Raw genomic sequence first — 10,148 nt, forward strand, 5'->3', positions numbered from 1 at the left:
TACTTTGATAAGTTGTTTTGCCTGTTGATTTTTAGTTGTATGACCAGAACTATTATTGTAATTATAAAACGAAAAAATTAAAAGCATTAAAATTCGAGTGAGCAGCTACAAGTAATTACAAATCCAAGTTTTAAACATTTACTGACGAAAGTTGCCTTTCAGTTTAAATTAAGTTTCCGATAAAAAATATAAAAAATCACCCGTTTCCCTCGTGAAAAGGCAAAACACTCGCAGGTTGCGGTTTTAAAGTAAATTTTGAACGAAATGGAAGCCCTTCAATCGATAAATTGCACACGGAAGACAGCCAACGGTGACCTTCAGCAACGCGCTTTCGACGGAGGTTGCAATTGGCAACGCACAACGACGCGAATAGATAAGCTGCAATGACGTGAGGGGATTAAGAGCTGCGATAAGTAGAAGCAGCGACGGCAGCAGATGCGATAATCTCGAGTGACGCACAGAAGGAAGCGAACAACAGTGGCCGGTTTTCAATGTTCGTTTTTCGCTGCTGCTTGTACGAAATCGAATATTTGTCAACGCGCGAGCTACCAGCAAACATCGGCGGCTCTTTGCAAAAAAATAAGAGAGAATGCCGCTCGACGCTTCGCGCCAATTAAAAAGCTCTCACCCGCCGCCCGCACGCCAAACAACGCTCGCTGTGACGTCATAATAATCTCCGCGTCAAAAGTGCTCGCTCTCGTCACACACAACAGGCTTTCCAGTTTTCTTTGGAACGAAGCGCCGATCGACATCTGAAGAACGGCAAATTGAACGAGGCGAAACGACCGCAGCTTCTATTGTTTATTAACCGCCGCGCCACATTCTTATTCGCCGCGGCCGTTTGAAACGCTTTCTCTAACGAAACGCGTGAGGCAGCTGGTGCGAGAATAATTGCTGCCGAAATTCGCTGAATGATTGAACGGCAGATAAGAAGCCGACTGAGCTCGGTGCACTACTTGAAGCTTTTAGCCGATTTCAGAGGCGTGTTCCGTGATTTAACACTCACAGCGCAAGATAAGTCGACCTTTTCGTTTTGCTAAAAATCGCGCGAGGTGCAGCTTAATTAGAAGCTGAAGGTAAAGGGTTTTAAGAATGCTTTTAGCGAAGAAATATTTAGGATTTTTTTCAAACTGCTTTTTCTGTCTCACCCGCAACTTTTTCTGTCATTCATTTTTCGTTGCCTGCTTTTTTGTTTTGAATGACTGTAAAAATACAGCTTAGTCTTATTAGATATGCAACAACTTTCTGACTAAATCAATAAAGTTGATCAAGTCTAACATGTTTTATTTCAAAAGTCGAATCAAAAGAATAATAAACAAAAAACAAACAAGAAAGGCGCATCCATAATCCTTAAACACACATAAACTCATCAATATGTTGGCAGTAATCTCGTCACGAACATCGCAAGCAGCTTTTTGTTTGAAAATCGCCAACAACAAAACAACAAAAAGCCTAAGTCTCGCTTTTTCTACGTCTGAAATAATTAATCACCTTGAAGCCTTATGCATCAGCGTTTTTTCGTGCTGTGTCGGGTTTTGCAGTTCTGAAGATTGATTGGAACAAAGAAGAAGGTCAACGGCAATCCGCGGTGTCAGGTTTTGGCACCAAAGTTACTGAAATCAGCTTTTTTTAGCAATCGAATCTACTATGAGCCGCGTAGTACCCAAGTACACAAGAGATTTTACGGCTGTACGGTTGTTTGAATTTAAGTGAAAACTGATTTAAGCTAGTGCGTCTGACGAACTATGTTGAGTGCAAGTTGAAATTAGCTTAATTGAAAAATATCGTTTGTATGTATACGCGCTTGGTATCATTGTGTTAAGTTGTTGATTGTACAATAAATTTAAGCCTAAGAAAATTAAAACATTCGCCCAGTTTAATCAATCTTTAAAAAACTTAAATCAATTTGTATATAAATTAAATAGCCGCACAAATTGTTTCATGTTTGCAATGTTTAATTTCCGTTTGATACTTTTTTTAGAAAACTCAAAACAAGTTAGTTTAATAACAATAAATAAAAAAGATATATGTATATATGTTTTCATTTATTTAAAGCTGTATAAAAAAAGCAATATTTAATAAAATAAATACTAAATAAAGCTGTATAAATGTTTTTTCTTCCCCATTGACACTTTCAAAGATGAACACAAAACTATATGGTCTAACAATAACTAACTGTTGTTGTTAGGAGTAGCGACTCTTTTCCTGTTGCTACTAGTAACTACCGGGGGCTGCTGACATTCGACAACGGAAGTTGTAGATGACAGCTCTGGTGATGACGTCAATGCGGAAGTTGATCTCTGTTGCGTGGAAACCAGCTGGTGATGATTGAACTGGTTGTTGCTATGAGTAAAAAACAGATATAAATACAAAACTGTATAAAGAGTATAAAGTAGTGTTAAGTTAATTATTATATTTAATCGTTATAAAATAGCAAATTGTTTTTATCAAGCTGTAGAGTTACTTAAAGTTATTTTTATTTATGGTTAAAGATTAGACTAAAATTGCTGTGAGCAAAACATAACTTTTTTATCTTAAAAGCTGATAAAAAACGCTTTACTTTAATTAAACTTTTATCAATTTAAAATTTTACCTTGAAAACGTTGTGTTGTCGTACATTGGCATGTTTGGAAATGGCAACATACTTTCTTGCTGCTTGTTTAAGTTCATCAGATTTAAAACTTGTAACCTGAGAAAGTGTTTACTTTTAAGCAACAATAAAATTAAACGCCTTTGTGAAAATTATTATATATATAAGTCAGTTCTTTGGAAAGTTTCAAAATGAATAAAAATAAAAAGTTTAAAGTTGTTGTCGCCAGCTAAACATTTAAAACATACTAAGCGACCTCAAAAAAGGTACATAAAATTAATTAAAGAAAGTTTCATGACACAAAATTAAATACCCAAATTAAACGAAAGAAAACTTTTTGCAAACAGCGTACGTATCGATGGTACAATTTTTTTGTTGTTACAACTCAGCAAGTCAGCAGTTGCCATAGCAACTAGCAACACGCGCGGCAGTATGAACACATCCGACGAGCCCACCACGTTGCCATGTAAACAAACTATTAGCAACGGTTGCCAATTTGAGCTGCAATGGTCGAAGCTGATAAACGTTTGTGGTCTCTCGCATGGCAACCAAGGTGGCATGATTGCTTGGTAACCGGGTCGTCCCGCTTTCAGCACTTCCGCACTTTCACTTAACTAGCTTCGGCGAAAATCACCAACGACTGCGAAAGCGGCTTTCAGCTTCCTCAAAACGCGGTAAAGTAAACCATATGTCTAAAGTTTCGAATTTTTTATCAGGAAAAAGCTTTTTGATGGGAAACGTTTTTGAGGTTTAGCTTTTAGGAATTTTAAACTAAATTTATTTTAAAAGAGTACTTCTTTGTATTTGATAGTTTTATTATCGTTTTGGAAATGTTTACTTAATACCTGTTGGTACTTTTAACAATGTTTTCAGAAAATATTTCACCAGATTGATTTAATAGTTTTAACTTTTTCTTTTTTTTTGCAAAGCTTTTTGAGCTAAGTATAAAACACCTGAAGTAGATTTCGTGCTTGTTATCAAATTTATCTATTCATTTTTTTAAGTTATATAAGAGAATATATATACTGAAAGAACTACCACACAACAACGCTAGACAAGTAAACATATTTTAAAGGAAACACTTCTTTCTTTACTTTGAAAATTAGCGAAATTCTTCGAAGCTTTAAAACATTCCAAACAAATTTGTTTTTAACATTAGATGTAATAAATAGTTTCTATCTTATTTAAAAACAATTTTAAGTTCTAACCAGTTAACTTGATTTAAGCTTCCGAATTGTGACGGGTCAAAGCCGGAAAGTTCATCACTTTTTTGCTGCTTAGCCCCATTAATCTTACTGAAACTTAAGGGAACTTGCGGAAATCCCCCAGGAAACGGGTTACCAGGCAACATGGCTGCCGGGTTGTTAAGCATCCACGTACTGGCAAGGTCGGGTTGAGAAAAAAAATCCCCGAACTCGGCACCTGATTGGCTTAAAATTGTCGATAAATCCGGAAAAATACCCGGAACTGCTGAGGAACCCATTATTTTAAATGTTTTTACTTACCTGAAATAAACGTGATTACTAATTCATTATTTGTTATAAAAATATTATTTGTAAGAATAATACACTTTTAAAACGAAATTTTCATTGTTATTAAATAAATAAAGTGACTAGTTTAAAGACAGTTTTTATTAAACTAATCATTTTTACGAATTTCAGTTTTATGCGAATTGCATGATATGATCAAGTACTTAAGATTAATTTTTCAATAAGAATACTTTTTAAATAGGTGTAGTTCAGAATGCGTCTAGACTAATTGATAACAAATAGTAAGTTGATATATATTTATTAAAACTTACTTAAACACTACCAACTTTTCAATAAATTTAAAACTGTAAATGATAATTTTACGCTTATCAATAACATGAATAAGTTATTAAACCTAAAAAGGATACATAAATAATCGTTTTATAATGTAAATAGTTTAGAATACTTTTTTTATTTTGAAAACAAAGTACTACAGATAAATTGTTAAAACTATCATAACTTAACAACTCTTTATCTGATAATTTCAAAACAATTTCATAACATTGCATCCAACCTCAGTTCAAAAACAAATTTAAAAAAAAACTCTAATCCTTGTTTCCACGGGAACCAATTTCGACCGTGGGGACGACCGGGGAAAAGGCACGACAGACCGCCATAAGCTTCGTCGCCTGGCAACTGGATGCGGTTGCCGTGAAGCGGTGATAATTAACTCAATTTATGTCACGGTGACGGACCTCGGCGAATTAAAACGATCGAAATTGTGTTAGCGGCTTTAGCATAAAACCGAGCGCCGCGTTGTGCGAAAAACCGCAGCTCTCTTCGTTATGTTTCGAAAAAAAAACGCAACCGAAAACACACCGACCGAAAATCATCGCCCTTTTTAACAAGTATTTTTCTTCAAGCTATAAAACAGCGACGGCCTCTAACGAGCTGGCAATTAGCGAGAGAAGAAATTAGCGGCGCGTTGTGTGTGGTAGCTGAAAGCGACTTTACAGAGAAAAGTCGCGTGTTTTGAGGTTAGGAGATAAATAGGCGAGATGATAGATTGATTTTTGTGTTCTTGTGTTCGGAAATTGAACATGCGACAGTTATCGGCGTACCGTTTGTCTGTCTCGTTTTTTTTCACTCGGTACCTCAAGTGTTTTCGCTTTCAGCCAACACGCTAGTTGTTCGATAAAAAAATTAATTAAAGTGAGGTACTCGTCTAGTTAGAACGATAGCAATTAAAACTTAAGCAAAATAACAATTTGCTTATAAACATCTTTTTAGTTTATTCAATGTGCGAGGTAAAACAATCTATGAAAGAAAAGCGGATGATTCCTGCATGCAAAACGCCCATCAGAGATTATGACTGTGTGATAGCCAACCTCCAAACGCAAAACAAGATTACAAACTTTCACGCTGCCAGCAAAGCGAGCCTTATAAAAGCCTCGCTGCTAACTCGGCGCCTTTAATTAGCGTGTCATGAGGAGCTGACTTGACTTGGAAGCCAACTTAACGCACAAAGGCGTTCAAAACAAAGTCATTTCTTCGCCAACCGTTCACACAACACATCAAGTCCCTGCAGCCCTCACCTAATTTCCCTTATCGCCAAGATTATCCCCATCTCGCGTTTCGTTCACTCGCAAGCTGCTGTCGCTCGTGAAGCAGGAAAAGGCAGCTAGCTGCTGAGATAACGAGCTTCTCGCTGTGTGTGACGGCACGACGCTTTAAAAGGGGGTTTGAAGGGTCGCTTCTCTAATTAAATCTCGATGGTGTTCTGGATGTGTTGTGCAAGATAAGCTTTTTTTGTTGAGATTTGAAGAGCCCGCAGTTCAACAACCCTTTAAGTATTTTGTTACGGTGTCGCTTGAAATTTTAATTTTCCTACTTGCCAGAAAGTTGTTTTTCCGCGAACTTTATTAATTTCGTCCATTAATTTGCTAAAAATTAGATTTTTATATTAATTTTAGATAAATTGATGAAGAACTTCTTTTTTAAACTTAAAACCTTTTTAAACTTGTTTGTTTGTTGATTAACATTGCCTTACTCAAGTTATAGAACAAAAACAACAACATTGTGTTTAGCATTAAAGTCTAACTTTTAGATTAAAACTCATATAAAAAGTCAACTTCTTTAAAAGTTGGCATAATAAAAAAAGTATGAATAAAGTTGCCAACTAGCTTTGTTGTTATTTAATAATGGCTTTTTTACTTTATCAAGAAACTATCTGCATATTAACTTTAGTTATTTAAAAGTTCAGTGCTATTTTTTTCTAAAAAAAAACAAAACTATTAAACGCATTTATATTGTAAATGAATCGATTATTAATAGTTAACTGTATGTTTCGTAATGAATACTCACAAACCTGTAAAAAAACACAAACCTGTAAAAAACGTTACCTCTTTCTTTCAAACTTTTGTTTATACAGTTATTAAATAAACAGTAAAGGAAATCTAATTTACGTAATAAGTCTAAACTTCTAAACAACACACATTTAAAAACAAAAAAAAAACAAATTTCAAATAAAATTTTTCGAAAGCACCAAACGACTTATTTACCGCCAACGACGGCAGAATCTCTTCAAAACTTCTACAAGCTTCCAAAGCTGCAGTCTCGCATTGTTTCTGCTGCTACAGAAAAAAATGCTTCTGCTCGTCGATTTGCCGTCGAACTTCTTTCCGCCGCTCGCCTCTCTCCGCGTCGTCGCCGCTTTTCACAACGCGCGTCAGAAAATTTCCAATCGCCGCCGCTGTTGCTCGAAATTAAAAAGAGAGACGAACCGCGTCGATCAGATCACACACGACCCTCAAACAACGCCGCCACCCCTCAAAGTTCCGCCCGTGTGACCGAAAACTGCCGCGCAACGAGGGGTTGTAATTGTGTGGGAGTGCAGGAAGCAGTAGCGCTGTGCGTTGGGAGAAACTCGCTTTTATCGCCGCCTTTTATTGACTTTTTTGTGGTTTTTTTTGTCGGCCGACGGAGCTTTTTAGACAAATGCTTTTTCTCGGTAAGTGGCTGTTCGTTTGAAAGCGAAGAAAATTCTGCGGCACTGTTTGGTTTTTAAGACTTAAAAATTTTAAGTTGATTGTTTAATTCAATGAGTTTGCAAAAATATTATGTTTTTTTTTCCTAAAAGTAAGTTTCTTCAAGTTGTAAATAGTTTAACAAAAATCGTCAAAAAAAAATACGGCATAAATGCAAACAAACGAAACAGCAGTATTGCAAAAAGTTTAACTGCTTTCACCGTTCAGCCATCGGGCTTTATTACGTCACAACACGTGACCCGAGCTCTAATTTGTTTCGGTGGAAAACAACAACCGATCGCGCGCCCGTTGAAAATATCGGGTATAAACCAAACGGCCTCAATGGGATTTCGCACGTATTATTTCAAGAAGGAAATATTTCCCTGGGGACGGACAAACCGCTAAAATGTAGTAGATTTAGTTACATGATGATATGCTACCTGTTGTTAGCCCTTCAAGTCTCGCATGCGAACACAACTTCGAACACAAATTTCGGTTGTAATTAAACCGCGAGGTCGCTCGGTTTCGCGCCATAGTCGATAAACTAAAATTCGCATGTAAAAGTAAACTGAACTGAAAATCGCGTGTAAAATTAGAACTTAATAGAAAGTGGCGGTGTGAGAAGACCCTTGGGAAAATCGAACTGCGATTCCCTCACGGCTACTGGTTAGTGGATGGTTGAAAACGCGCTTCGGTGCCAAGTTTTCATCATTTATTAGCTGCGTAGCTCGAAGCGGCTTGACCTTTGTTGAAACGAGTTTTTGCACTTCTGTGGGTTTTAATTATAGTATAAATTTACAATGTAATTAACTCTATGTGAAAGTTTTGCAAATATTTTGATCAACAATCATAAGTTGTGTTGTATAGATTTTTAAGCTTTTTAATTTTTGGTTAAATAAAGTTACTGTGGTACATTGACAATTAAAAGGACTTTTTATCACGTTTAGTTTCACATGAGTTGCTTAAAGTTTTCAAGAAAACTGTTACTTGCAACAATTACGAAAATTTTGAGTTTAAGTACAAACTACATCAGTTGTAAAAGGTATTCAACCTTTAAAAGTTATGCTACTTTACAATGAATGTTCAGTAGCAAATCTGTGTTAAAAACTGTTGAAAAATATTTAAACAAATTAAACGATTGTTTGTTATTATTAGACTTAAGTTATAAAGTTTTAAAAACAAATAGAATTTATAAATTGAGTTTCGTTTCTATACTTTTAATACACTGTTTAAAAGTAGATGTTTTTGGAAACTTTCTTCTCACAGATAATAATTTAATGATCTAAAACTTTTTTTTATTTTTAGCTGCGGAGGGCAATGATAGTTAAACTTACTAAAAAATCGTAAAACTTATTGCAAAAACAAAACAGTATGCTTTAAACAAGCGTAGAAATTTTTACTTTTACTAAAACTACTACTATTGATAGAAATTTTTTTAAACTAGCTTAGCAGTTAAGGTTAAACAAAGTTGTTTTTAATTAATATAATTAAAATTATCAACCTATCTAAAACTAAAAGATTTTTTAGATCTTTATACTGAGCACATTTGATTATTTTCAAAAACGCTGTTACAGACATACAGTAAAATATCTTTTAACAAGACATAACTCATAATATTAAAGTAGAAAAAAACATGGTTTAAGTATGCAAGTATTTTTTTTACTTTTGTTTATAAGTTTTAATTTAATTTTTATAAGCTATACTTACTTAAAATTACCTGCTTTAAGTTTCAAACGTTAACAAAAGATCCTTTATTAAGTTACAAAAACAACAGCTTTTTTTTCACAATAAGTTAAGTTATACTAGCATAAAAAAAAATTGACCGGTTTATATTCATTTCGTGACACTAGTAAATGCTAGAAAAGAAAAGAAGTAATTTATTATTTTGTATTTTACTAATCACATTTCAAGTTTCAACTGCATTATTATTTTTCAGTTAAATTTCCCTTTTTTTGAAATGTAAATCAATACAATATTATGCTTTTGTTTATTTGTTTTCCTGTAAGTTTAAACAATATAAACTGTGAAAATTAAAGTTCTTATTAACCTATTCTGTAAACAAGATATTTTGTAATCTAGAAACAAAGCTAAATTGCTCATTTATGTTTTTATTGAAAGAAAATATACCCCACTATAACCTCTTTTGATAAAAATAACACGAATTGATTTTTGTACAAAACTAATTTACAAAAAACTAAGGCTTTTAAGTTTTTATTTTTAAGAAGCTTAGATACTTTTTTAACACGTTTTCATATATTAAACAAATTTTAACAATTTGTACTAGACTATCTTAAAAATTTATGTTAACATTTAACATGTTAGTGACATATAGTTTGTTTTAAATTTCATTACAATCGTTTTTAATTAATTTTAAAATATATATTGCAAAATAAGCAACATATTTTGGTCTTTAATTTACAATTTTGTTCTCAATTTTACAATTTAAACAAACACAAACCTTGAAATTACAAAATACCATTTTTATAATTTATATAAAATTTAAAGCCCTTTTTACTAAACAAAGCCGTAAGAATTTTTTGAACCAGAAATAGACCATTTATTAAAAATGTGCACTTATCAAGCACCTGTTTATCAAAACCATCAGTAAATCAAGATTTCGGCAAAACGGCAATAAAAAAGGTCCTCGTCTTTTGTTGTCATTATTTCTTGTCACATCTCACCTATTTCAAGTTGACCTGTAAATTTTCCCCTTATTACGCATGACAGCCACTTTACAGATAAAAAGCATCAACTTTCAACAACGCACAAGTCGCACTGTTTTTCTCTCGTCGGCAGAAGAAACACATGACAGTAAAGGAAAGAGGCGACAGAAGAAGCGGCTTCTGACATCGGTGGCAGAAGATTGTGACGTCACAAACAAAATTTGTCGTTTGCTTAATTCTTTTTGTTCGAATATCATCCATATTGGTTGTTTGCTCCGCTCGTTACAAGATTGTTTTCCTCCCTCGAGTAATTGGCTTCAATTTCGTCGTTTGCGTAATTTTGTTGTTTATGTCAGATAACTTTACCCAGAACATTGATAGTAAATTTAAATGGTTTTTG

Source organism: Thalia democratica, chromosome 1, assembly GCF_965202585.1.
Source record: "Thalia democratica chromosome 1, ktThaDemo2.hap1.1, whole genome shotgun sequence".
Classification (NCBI taxonomy): domain Eukaryota; kingdom Metazoa; phylum Chordata; class Thaliacea; order Salpida; family Salpidae; genus Thalia; species Thalia democratica.